Source organism: Haemaphysalis longicornis, unplaced genomic scaffold (genome assembly GCF_048455015.1).
Source record: "Haemaphysalis longicornis isolate Haplotype H1 unplaced genomic scaffold, Haemaphysalis longicornis Haplotype H1 scaffold_3, whole genome shotgun sequence".
NCBI classification, from domain to species: Eukaryota; Metazoa; Arthropoda; class Arachnida; order Ixodida; family Ixodidae; genus Haemaphysalis; species Haemaphysalis longicornis.
Window position 1 is genome coordinate 54674067 of NW_027526335.1, and position 12003 is coordinate 54686069.

A 12003-nucleotide genomic window follows, 5' to 3' on the forward strand; every position below is an offset into this window, starting at 1 on the left:
ACGCGCCCTTATCTACTACCAATACCACGACGTATATTACTCATCGCGCCCGCTACCACAGTTCTCTTTGTTACGGCGTTTTACTGTGAACCCGTTATAGCTCATTGAACTTAAAATAAGCCAGTGAAGGCGTTCGTCTTGTCCGCTCTCTGAAGCGGTCTCCTCAATTCCCATTTGCTTCGACGTGTTCTATGGTGCGTTCCATAGAAACAACACACACAACAAAATGAACGCGGCATTGCACTCTTATAATGTGGGTTACCAGCTAAGCTTGAGCCCAGACTGTATGCGGCCTCCCCATTACGACGGCAGAAGATAACTTGTCTTCCGAGCGACCGCCACACCGAGGATCCGGAGGAAACTAAACAGGCAAACAGGTATCCGCTTTAAACGGCGACAAGAAAAAGGGTGTTGCGAACGTACACAGGGCCGACGCCAGTAGAACGGCAGCTAACCTTTGAGAGACCTGTATTTTCTGCCTGATACTATAGTTACGCTGAGAATCTGCTCAACATTCCCGTGCAAGTGATGAGACGCATAGGCATGAGTTCCACGTGTTCTTGGTTTATTTATTTATTTATTTATTTATTTATTTATTTATTTATTTATTTATTTATTTATTTATTTATTTATTTATTTATTTATTTATTTATTTATTTATTTATTTATTTATTTATTTATTTATTTATTTATTTATTTATTTATTTATTTATTTATTTATTTATTTATTTATTTATTTATTTATTGCTACTGCAAGCCCATTTTGGGGCTATTACAGATAGGCGGTGTTCCCGGGGTTTTGGACCAGGACGAATGTTTTGCTCTACTGCGATGTTTATGAGAAAGCTGTGTAGCTTAACGTAGCCGTATGGCTGCATTTCGGGTGGATAACATGAAAGGCTGCGCCAAGTACTTTTCTTCGGTGCTTTTTATCTGAAGTTTAAATAAAATGCCGCCGGAAATTACTCTATCAATTTCCACTCTTTTGTTAAGTTCTCTTTAAAGGTTAGAAAGTCTAAAAAGGCAATGTATCCATTTATATATTAATGAGACAAGACCAGCACTCGAGGAGCGGTCCATCCTGCAATCCAACAAGAGTTTCGAACATAAGCAACAACTGCAAAGAAACTTGCAGGAACGGCCTTTATAAGAAATCCCCGACGAGCCAGCCTTCTTTACTTCCAGCTATCGCTCACCTTTCTCTTAGTGCTCAGGTTGATTTTGTGCTCCCTGACTTTCTTCGCAGAAGTGCTAGAGTCAGTCTTTCTCGAAGCAGCTTGGCTGAAATAGCCCAGCTGTTGGTGTTGCCAGGGTCAGGGTTCTCCCAGATGCCCGCACCGGATGAGCCCACGTGTCACAACTGTGGAGGCATCGGAACAAATAGCAACCGCATCTGAGATGCTGGGCCTTGACTTACTTCCTGCCAGTCACCGATATTAACGAAGCTGGCCCGCAGGTGTGTCCATGTTTAGCCTGTCCTATTCTAGGCACAAGATGAGAAACAAAAATCTCGTTTCAAACGGAAGATCCTGCTTTTCGCTTGATGTGCAGCCGCGTTATTTTCTGAACCAGGGCAAGTCCACTCTCCGTTGTAATATTATAATATGTAAACGAATCACAGGTTTTTAGGCCATTGCAAAATGCATTTTAGGCCGTTATTAAGTCAAACCCAAATCGAAACTCTCGAGTGCCGCCGGACGTTTTTGGATGTATTGAAGAAAAATGCTTTCACGAGCTCTCTAGCTCAACCTATTTCGTTTTTAAGGAGCAGTCAAACATGATTTTCATTCTTACCCTGTCGGGAATTCAAAGGAGTATTGACAAGGACTGTGCTCCATTTCCGACATAATCAAATTTGTACAAGAACTGGAAGATACTATACCGGATACATGCAAAAATATTTCGAGACGTATTCCGCGTATTAAGACTTAAGCTCCAATGAAGGTGCTCCCATGACGAGTCTGTAACATGCGGAAAAGCGATGGGCCCTCTAGGTTTCTACAATTATCCATTTTAAATAGCCGCATTCAAACTGCACCTGTAAGCACTACAGACCAACCATGTCGCGTGAAGTGATTTTGATATGTTATTCTGGTGCAGCATATCAGTTCCTAGTCCAGCGCTAACAGGCGTATATCATCTATTTTTCGTGTTACCAATACCACACGCAGCCTAAATTTGGTATATGCATATGGCCCAAACCGACTTCTAAGCAGATTGAGTAAAAAACTAACCAGAACGTCTTTGTATGCATGCGATCAAAGTACTGAGCTTTACTTCAGGGAAAAAAGAGAACCGAACCATTCCTTTGGTGGGTCCTTACCATTGAAATAAATGTGCTTTCAGCCGGGTCACACCGGCGAGTCATTCAATAAGTCACCAAAGAAATACAACCAAGAAAATTATTTTTCTGCGTCCTTTCGGTCCTCCAGGCGAAAGCTTCGCATTTGACTAGTTGCAACATAGCTCAAGAGAAGTCTAGATTGCCTAGCGTAATTCTTCGCGCGCGGTGTTATTTATTATGGTGTTGGTGGTTTCCGCCCTCTTTTTTTCGCATGTGGCTTTCACTGCCTGATTTCGCAGCGCAAGCGTGTACTTAAGGAAACGTCCTGGCGTCCTTTATTAAATAAAAGAGCGTTTCTTTTGTACGAGGCTTACGCGATACCAAGTAGTTGCGCCCGCATTACTTTTCCACCCCTTCAGGCATCGTTGTGACACGCATCCACACGTCCAGACAAAAATCTTGCTGCCCAGTGCAGAGACTAGTTCTGACAAATATTTTTAAGGAAGTTTCTCTTTGCTGCGTTTGATCAATAGCTGAAACAATGTCTTCCGCGCTACTGAGACGCTAGGCCTCTGATATGTCAAACGGAAAGGGTCCTTTTTTTCTCAATTACCTATCGCGAAGTATGAAACGTTGGTCGAACATTTTTCAGTTTGTGCAAAGGCCCCCTCGGCGTGCCTTATTTCTTGTATGTATTCTAAAACGGCGTGTGGTTATTATGTCAACTCGAAAACATTCACGGCGTTATATTAGAGACACATGTGGTGACATTATTTTATGAATTCCATCTGGGCCAAGCGCCAGCCGAATTGTTCATGACGCTTGTGTGCGCACGTTCTATTTTTAACAATGCGTGGTGATTGGGACAACAGGCAACGTTTTACTTCGTCATGATGACTATAATAACTTCAAAGACAGACAAGAAGCAACAGGAATTGGGCTTGTAGACTCTGCGCTATATTCTGTCGTTGACTCTACAGTGAACGACAGAAGCTGCATTTCGGCCGAACAATTTCAAAAGTGGTTCTTACTTTTTACTGCAAAGCTGTATACAGTAAAAGCTCGTTAATTCTGATCTCAGGGGACAGGGAAAAATCTCCGAATTATTCGAATGCCGAATTAATGAATGAATAGGAAAAACAACATTAAAATCACGTTGGAGAAGCATACATTTATTTGCTGAAGTATTTTGTAATAGTCGTCTGCTTTATCGCGCAGATTCCGGCTGACATTAGAAATTTTCTTAACTCTTCCAAGTGGCCAACAGCACACAAACTGTCGGAACTGCTCAAGCAAACTTCCAATATCAAAAGCGCCTCCGAGGCTTCGCGTGAGGTGCGATGAGGACGCGGCTGCACCTCCTCACATGGCTCTCCGTCAGAATCGTGGTTGATGACGACGGCGATGCCTCTCAGGTTTCTGTTTTACTCCAGTGGTTCCAGTGCTTCTAATTTACCACACTTCTGCCCAAGAGGATGCAACGCACGGCCACGTTGAGCTCGGCCCATCAACCGGGCTTTACCTACTGCAGGATTTACTCAATAAAGTCCTTTCCATCCATCCATTGTGCAGCGGCAGCCGTAAGCATTTGTCCGAATTAAGCGGTGCGGGACCGAATTCTGACGAAATAACGAAGGTTTGGTCCCGTAGACTAACATGTGCTTTGCCCAGGACCAATAGCGCCGTCCGAATTATCCGAATTTCCGAATTAACGGGTGTCGAATTAACGAGCTTTTACTGTATATCTAACCTCCCCGCCCCCCCCCCTCCTCCGTCCCCCCCCCCCCCCCCCCCCCCCGCGCCCTCCCTTTCCCTAATTTTCATTCCGGTGTCAGCGATTTACTCGGCGCCGTTCCGGGGTTCCTCCTCCGCACCGTTGGCACCTCTTTCACAACTATTTTCCTTCTCGCCTCCACCGATGCCCCCTTGTAAAGTTGCACAGGCGGCAGCTAACGGGGATATGCGGCTACCAGAGGATTGCGCAAAATAAACTGAAGCACGGATGGGCGTTAAAAATGCACTGATGATTAATACGAATTGTGCGCCGCAAGAGCTGCAGTCGTCTCGGTTACGGCGCATTTCTACCGCGTCTAAGAAAGTATTCGCGTGATCAGCGAACGTACGACGGCATGCACTACTCCGCTGATACTTCGCAGTGCACCGCCGCCGCCGGCCAGCATGTTGCAAATCGTGTTCGAATCTCCCGCGCAAATTTCCCGTGGTCCGGATTAGCCCCACGCAAGGGAGCAGCGAGCATGTTGTTGCATGTCGTGTTTGAACCTCCCGTGCAAACGTCAAGAAGTTTGGATTAACGGAGAAAGGAACAGCGTCTGGGGAAAGTGTAGGGGAGGGCGCTCCTTGGTAGTAACACATGAAACATGTGTGAAAGAAAGGCAGTGAGAGAGATGACGCGGTAGCCGCATGTGTCGTACTCCACTTCACCCTTGTCTAGACGCTCCTCTCCGTTTTCTTTTGTTCGTCGCTGCTGCGCTCGCTCAATCGGTTACGCAGACATAAACAGACGCCGCTCCCGCGAAGCCCAGGTAACGGCTGTCAACGGGCTACCCCTTAAAACGACTTCTAAGCACGCGTACATGACCGGTTCCGTGTTTATGCGTGCGCAGTTTTGTAGTGAAAAATAGTGGTAGGGAGGAGGGGAGGCGTACACGCGCAGCTATAGGTTTCATGCCCGTTCTGATGGATGGTATGTCTGTTGTGCTGGTACGAGATTTAAACGCGGACGTTAAACGGCCCAATGGGACCTGTCCGGAGTCTATAGTGGTAGAGCAAATTGGGTTTGTGTGTTAAGCTAAGTTCAGATTACCGACGCAAAACCCATATCGTGACCTATGGACGTAAAAAAAATGCCATGTCACGCAGTTCGGTTAGTTGAGACGTGAAATAACGTCATTCTTTAGGTCATTGCGACAGTTGCGGCAACAGTCTGAACCCGGCCTTACACAAACAGTAAGATGCTTACGACACGGGAGAGACACAGGCAGTTACATGTTTACCTGCAAGAACAAAGCTTGGATCCGTCAGAGGGTCATTCAGCTAATGGCCTAAGAAATATGCTCCATCGCAAATTACGACAAACGTCTTTCTTTCGTGCACTCCGTGGACTGCGTCCAGCTTTGCAGGTCATCCTTCTTCACAGAGTGGAAAGGCACTTTTTCTTGTTTCTTTTTTAAAGACGATAGTCTTTCTTGGGCTACTTAAACCCAGAAATTTTGGTCTGTCTGTATGTCTGTGTGTCTGTATGTCTGTCCGTCTGTCTGTCTGTGACTCGATTCAGCCACCCGGCCAAAGCAAAACAATGCCTGCGCAATAGTCTTATATAGTCACAGCTAAATCTACCCGTCTTGGTCCGGTGTAATGTTCATACTTGTCAACATTGTTGAAGAAGAACAAGACATTATGTAAATATGAGACAACAAATCAATACAGAAGTGATATTTGCAGTGTTCCTTTATAAAAATTCAAACATGCTTGACTTTTGCGAAATTAAATACTTCATCAACTGCAGAAAAAGAATTTGCTCCGCCGTCGCCTGCTGTCGCCAGCGCCACTATAGCTTCTGGCGCCATTTTAAGAAATCAACCGGCAACAGTTACGCAAGGTTCCACTAGATAGTTTCCACGTTCTGCTTGCAACGCACGTGGAGTAGGGAAACGCGGTTCTATAAACGTTGAAGTAGGGCGCCTCAATTAACGCGCGTCTTCGCCGTACGGCAGCGTTCGCATCGAGACACCCGGTTTGGAGCAGTGGAACGCGGGAAATTTAAAATGATTTAAGCAAACCTTTGGTGTCTTTACCTTGGGAGGAGCGCGACGCAAGAGGAACAACATGAGAGGTGAGCGGTAAAGCGAAGGGAGGCATTTACTTGGCAAAAGTCGATAAAGACTATCGTCTTTTGACGACATTTGCAACGAAAGGGGCAGATACGCGGCCAATTTTTTTTTCTTCAGATCTGATCAATTCGGCGTGTAGATTTGCCTAACAGCTATCAGGGACTGAATCTGGTAATTTTCTTGTGGTTAAGACGCCGATTTTACGTGGTGTGGCTTGGGAGGCTGTAAACACTTTTGTGGCGTTTGTCTGTGGTTGTCGAAATCATCGAGGCGAGCAGAACAGCTAAACGCTGCATCGGTACGATTGAAGGAGTTACCTGTTATTGGGCTCTTTACTATGTCGAGCATTTTTTTCTTTAAATGCGGATACCTCGGGCTTTATAGTCGCCAATCCCCACAGAGACAACAAAAGGGGCCACTGAATTAATTTTCAGTGGCCCTTTATCAAAAAAAAAGCATTAAATGGTTCAGCGAGTGGGAAAGCCAGCGTCAGACATCTGTAGCAGTGGAACAACTTCTAAAATATCCGACGGCGCAAAAGAGAATGACGAAAAACATGAGTCGACAAGAAAAATAAGATTACGTGTGGACGGAAATCGCATCCAAGCATCCGGAATGCGAGTCGACCACGCTCGCCCTTGCAGCGTTTCCACTTTATGACTGAAGCTTAGTAAGCATCATTTTTTGTATCTCGATAATTGCATCTGTTACTTTTGAGGTTATTTTTCTGTGAGGAAAAAGTTAAGACGTATGCATATGTCAAAAACAGTGAAGTGTTTCAGCCGCTCCTCTTACTAAGGGGGCCATGCAGACAAAATACAACTGCTTCCAATCCGAAAGTACCAGCTGCTCGTAGCTTATTCGGCTACATTCCAGCAAAGAAACACTTTTTAACCAAAAATGCTTAAGAAATATAGAAATCCTTTCAAATTTCGAGCTTCACTGATATAATACGAAGAGTAGGGACATTATATGGGCGAGCATATAAAACAGAGTTATCGGTGTGTGAACTTCACATTAGCATTCAAGTAATGCGAAAAAACCGAACTAGCGGCCGCACTACATCGCCCAGTTATGTTTCTCAGCGCTGGCTTGTTTGCGCGATCGGCGTTTATAAATCGCGCAAAAATTATGTGACGTTAGAGAAAAGTCGCCGGAAAGTGTCTTGGGAATCACCACTGGTTATGTGTATTTTTTAATATCTCAGTCATTGTTTGGAAGTTTGCGATAAGAGCATCATGTTATGGGGACAAAGCATGTCTTTTCGGTGATCGAAACCTGTATTTGCATTCATCGTTGCTTCAAGGCATTTGCTCAAATTCTGTAACCCATTCTCAGCGTTTCACGTCAATGCCTCATAACAGAGTTTCTGAATAATATTCACCTTTTAGTACTCTTAAACTTGCACTGTCTCTCCTGCACGCTTTAAGCACGTTATAGTAGGAGCAAAGAAACAAATTGCGTATATTACTTCAGTCAAGTACTCTACACAAGACATTTTAGTAATCTTACGAAAAAGCGGCATCTCCTCCAGATTGTGCATTCAAGTTAATTTAAAGAATAACAGTACACATAGCCAATAACAATACAAATATTGATATAATGTTCCGTTTCAGCAGGTTTTAAAATGCATTTAAGGAACAGGGCACAATAAAAGTGTTCGTTGAAGTCATAGTTTTGGCGGCTTCAAGTCATTCGTTTAGTCGAACCTAAATATGCAGCTAGGCTTAAGCATAATTCTTCGATGTGTGTGGGGAAGAAAAGACGCTGACCTTTTTATTTTGTGGTCTGTGGGGAGGTTAAGACGCTAACCTCATTATTTCGTGAGGCCAGATGTTACATTCCTCAAAAAAGCTAAATTTTACTTACAAATTTAAAGACGTAAACTTTATTTACAACTTATTTTTATTTTAAATGCAGAGCATTTCAGTAACTCACGATGTCACCGGCGTTGACGTCCGTAGTCCGCACCGCACCCCTCCCTACTATATATAAAAAAATACTATCCGGCGCCCGGTTTCGATCCCTCGACCCTGCGGGCGGAACGCAAAGTACATGGTGCTCTACCCACTGCGCCACAAAGCCGACACAGAATGGTACGCTACGAACGCCCGTTATATCGTTCACTCATTCAAATTACTGCTGACGAGCGCTCTTTCGTCAGCAGTTGCCACAAGTGCAACAACATTAACGTAACGCAAACTACTTAACGTCGTGCGCCCCCGGAAATGCTTTGCGTTTGATCGTGCCCCTCGCGAGGGGGATGTTTCACTGCGTCTTCTCTCGGTCGCGGGACCCGTGGCGCCATCTGGTGGGGGCGCGGCACAACTCGTAGCGCTTTCTTTGAAAAAGCGCCTCGAAAGCGCGGCAAATATGAAATAGGGATGACGCGCTTTCGAGGCAATCCGCCGACGCGGCTGCTTTGTGTACAGACTCGGCGGCGAGCGTCCCGGGATTCTGGTGCCGACTGAACCCCATTTTTTGTTTTATACGGGGTATATGATTCTCTGGTCGCCAGTATAAGTCCCCCAGAATAAGTCCCCCAGTAAAAGACCCCAGTAAAAGTTACCCCGTAAAAGTCACGATGTTCATTTGAAAAGTATACCGACAGACAGCCAGAGGCAGACGAAGAAACAGAACTGAAATTGCCATGCATACTTTTTTTATTTATACTTAAAGGCCACTTTCTGCCATTTTCGTGTTGAATATAGATATACGGCACTTATATTCACCGTAAATTTATTTTACCACAGAAGACAATACTCAGATTAGTTTAGCAAATAGGCCGAAATCATTTTTAAGGACCAAATTCTTTAATTTTACGGAGGTAGAAGACATGTTTGTAATGTGTCAAGAACAACCTGACTGATCTAAAGCGTAGCGTAATATTGCTATGACATACGTAAATGCTCAAAACTGAGTTCACTGGTTATCATAAAAAAAGCATGTTTCAATGTAACAATTTTTACTAAATGCAAACTAGCTGGTTTCAATTTCTCTGACAAACGCGTCACTGCTGAAATATTTTGGATAAAAATGTACTTTGGAAAAATCCAGATGGGACCTGTTTTTTTCTTAAATGTTGAACAATGCTAAAGAATGATTTACGCAGGGGTGTAGAAAGCGTGCTCATAGAACTTGCCCTCCTTTGACGCAGTTAGTACTTCCCCTATCGCATGTCCCCGCACTTCAACTAAACAAAAAAAAAACAGCTAAAAAATTGACACTTGTTTGTCAAACAAACAAAGCACACACGCCATGCGCTCACTCTCAAGTGTTAATTGAAACAATAAAACACGTTCACAGGTACTGCAATATCGTACAGGCTCAAATGTGCTACAAACCAAGCAAAGCCAGTTATTTCGTATAAAAAGCCTTTCCCTTGCCCGCCCCCCACCGCCAATTATATTTGTGTAAAAGGTAGCAAAGAAAAGGAAAAAACCAACAGATCTTGCGAAATCACTCAAAGCAATGACCAAATAGGGCGTGTTCTGCGACGTGCAGTTAATTAGAATGGTCGTTCACGCACTGATCCGTGCGTGGTCAGTACGTAGTAATGCTCGTTGTGAAGCTCGGCAGAATCATGCTGACTCACGGATACGCTCGTTTGTATAGGTAGCCCTTGGACACAAATAATGTGGGAACATTTCGGTCTTAGAAAATATTGTGGGGTCAGCAAAAACTCTTTTCTGCCTGTTTATACTCCCTCGGGGCAGAAATTTCAAGCAAATCTTCTCTTTGTGAAAGCGTATCTCTCCGAAGGAACGTACTCTTTATATTTTAGGTCTAGAGTTGTTGGTTCATTGGTTTCTCGGTCTGTCGGTCGGTCAGTTGATCGTAACTTTATTATGTACATTGAGGCGTTCGAAGTAACCGGCGGATCTCATCGCGAAAGACATCGTGCAGTCACCCAGCGCAGCTCCCTGTTCTCTTCATTCACCACACAGAAGCAGTATTGATTGATTGTTGAGTTTTAACGCGCCGACGCAACGCAGGCGATGAGACGCGCTGTAGTGGAGGGCTCCGGATTAATTTTTTCCACCTGGAGATCTTTAGCATGCGCCGAAATCTCGTACACACGGGCGTTTTTGCGCCTCGCCTCCATCAGAAAAGCGGCCGCCGCGGCCGGGAATCGAACCCGCGACCTCGTGCTCAGCAGCGCAACGCCTTAGCCACTGAGCGACCACGGCGGGTCACAAAACAGTAGTTCATCTCGAGTTCATATGTACCACACTTGGTGAGTGCATTCTACAGCCTTGAACAAGCAAAGTGGCACAGAGAAGAAAGGGGTGGATATTCCTTCTCTACCTGATGGCAAAGTTAGCGCACGTTGTAAGCAAACGTGAGAGGTACTACTTCTATAGACCACCTAAATACATTACAGATATATGCGAGACATCGCAAAGACATTTTCTCGACTTGGCCTGCTCATACATCCTTCCTTCTGACAAAAACGCATCCCCAGAAAAATCCGGAAGCATTTCTTAAATGTTTCAAACCTATGCTTAGTATTTTCCATTTTCTACTGTTTTTTCTGACTGATAATCCCATGCAGGATTCCAGGTGGAAATAATATCAAAAACGCAACATATCGAAAGAGAACCGCCGTGTTTTGCCCTGACTGACAGAATGGAGGACCGCAAAGATAAACAAACAAAACCACCTCTCAACCAGGCCAGCCACAGCAGCCGGCCCGGTTTGCTCGATGGCGTACTGTTTCTCGATACAAGCGACCAAAAGGAACTGCAAGTCTGCCCAAGGCGATAAGAAAGACAAATACACTTCGGTGCAGGAAGGCTGGAAGGCTGGACGGAAAGCCAATGAGGGGAATAACAGCTGCAGCGCGAACTTCGATTTTGAAGAGAAGCTGGAGAGAAGGGCGTCTGCTGAGCCAGGAGCACCAGACGTCTACGCGACAAAAAAAAAAAAAAAAAAAGAAGCCATCGTCGACAGGCAATGTCCCTCAGAACTATTTCCAGCGATGGTGGCCCGCTAGTCAGAGTCAAGCAATGGTCACTGTTGGGTGCAGTTTCAAAAACATTAGATCAGGTGTGTTGTGCTGTGCTAAAAACGAAAGATAGACACACAACATGTTCGATGATGTGTTTCTATACTTTATCGGTAAAACCAGGACCGAATTCATCAAAGTTTAATTTACATTTGTCTTAAGCGTTACATTCTTGTTTTGAAACTCGTTTTTACGGGAATTCAGTTAACTTCTGTTTTACTTGCAGCGCGGAGTCAACAAGCGTCAGTTAGTTTAAATATTTGGAGCCTGTAATTCGTATCAATAAAAGCAGCATGGAAGAAGTGGGGAGCTGTAGGCGATGGGACGATTTGCGATGATAAGCATTTAATGGCCATTTACGAGAAAAGTGCCTGTCCGCTGACAGCTTCCGCAGCGGCGAAACGACTCCTGGAAATGCTGACAGCGCAAACGAAAATCCGATATTTGAGTTGGGAAAAAAATAACGAAATCTGAAGCTCGATGACAAAGGAACTCTGGATCTCCGGAATGCGGATCCAATACAACAGCGCGACACGTCAGCTTACGCGTATGGATAGTCCAAGTGAAGTGCTATGCGCTGCGGTAACACCTTGCCAATTTTTAAGCCTTTGAAATAGAAATGGTTATATTAAATTATTTTGCTTGTCAACTACAAATTTTCGTGTTGCTAAGTCATTGTCCATTGTTTCTACAGTTTATTTTTCGCATGCACCATTAGTCTCGTTCTTGGGGAATCACTATTTCATCTCCGCTACCGGCTAGCGGCGCATCGAACATGCCTGCGCCTGCGTACTTATTTCTAGTTGAACCAGAAGCACTAGTCAGCCTATCCTGGCAAAGCAAATAGAAATGAAATTTGT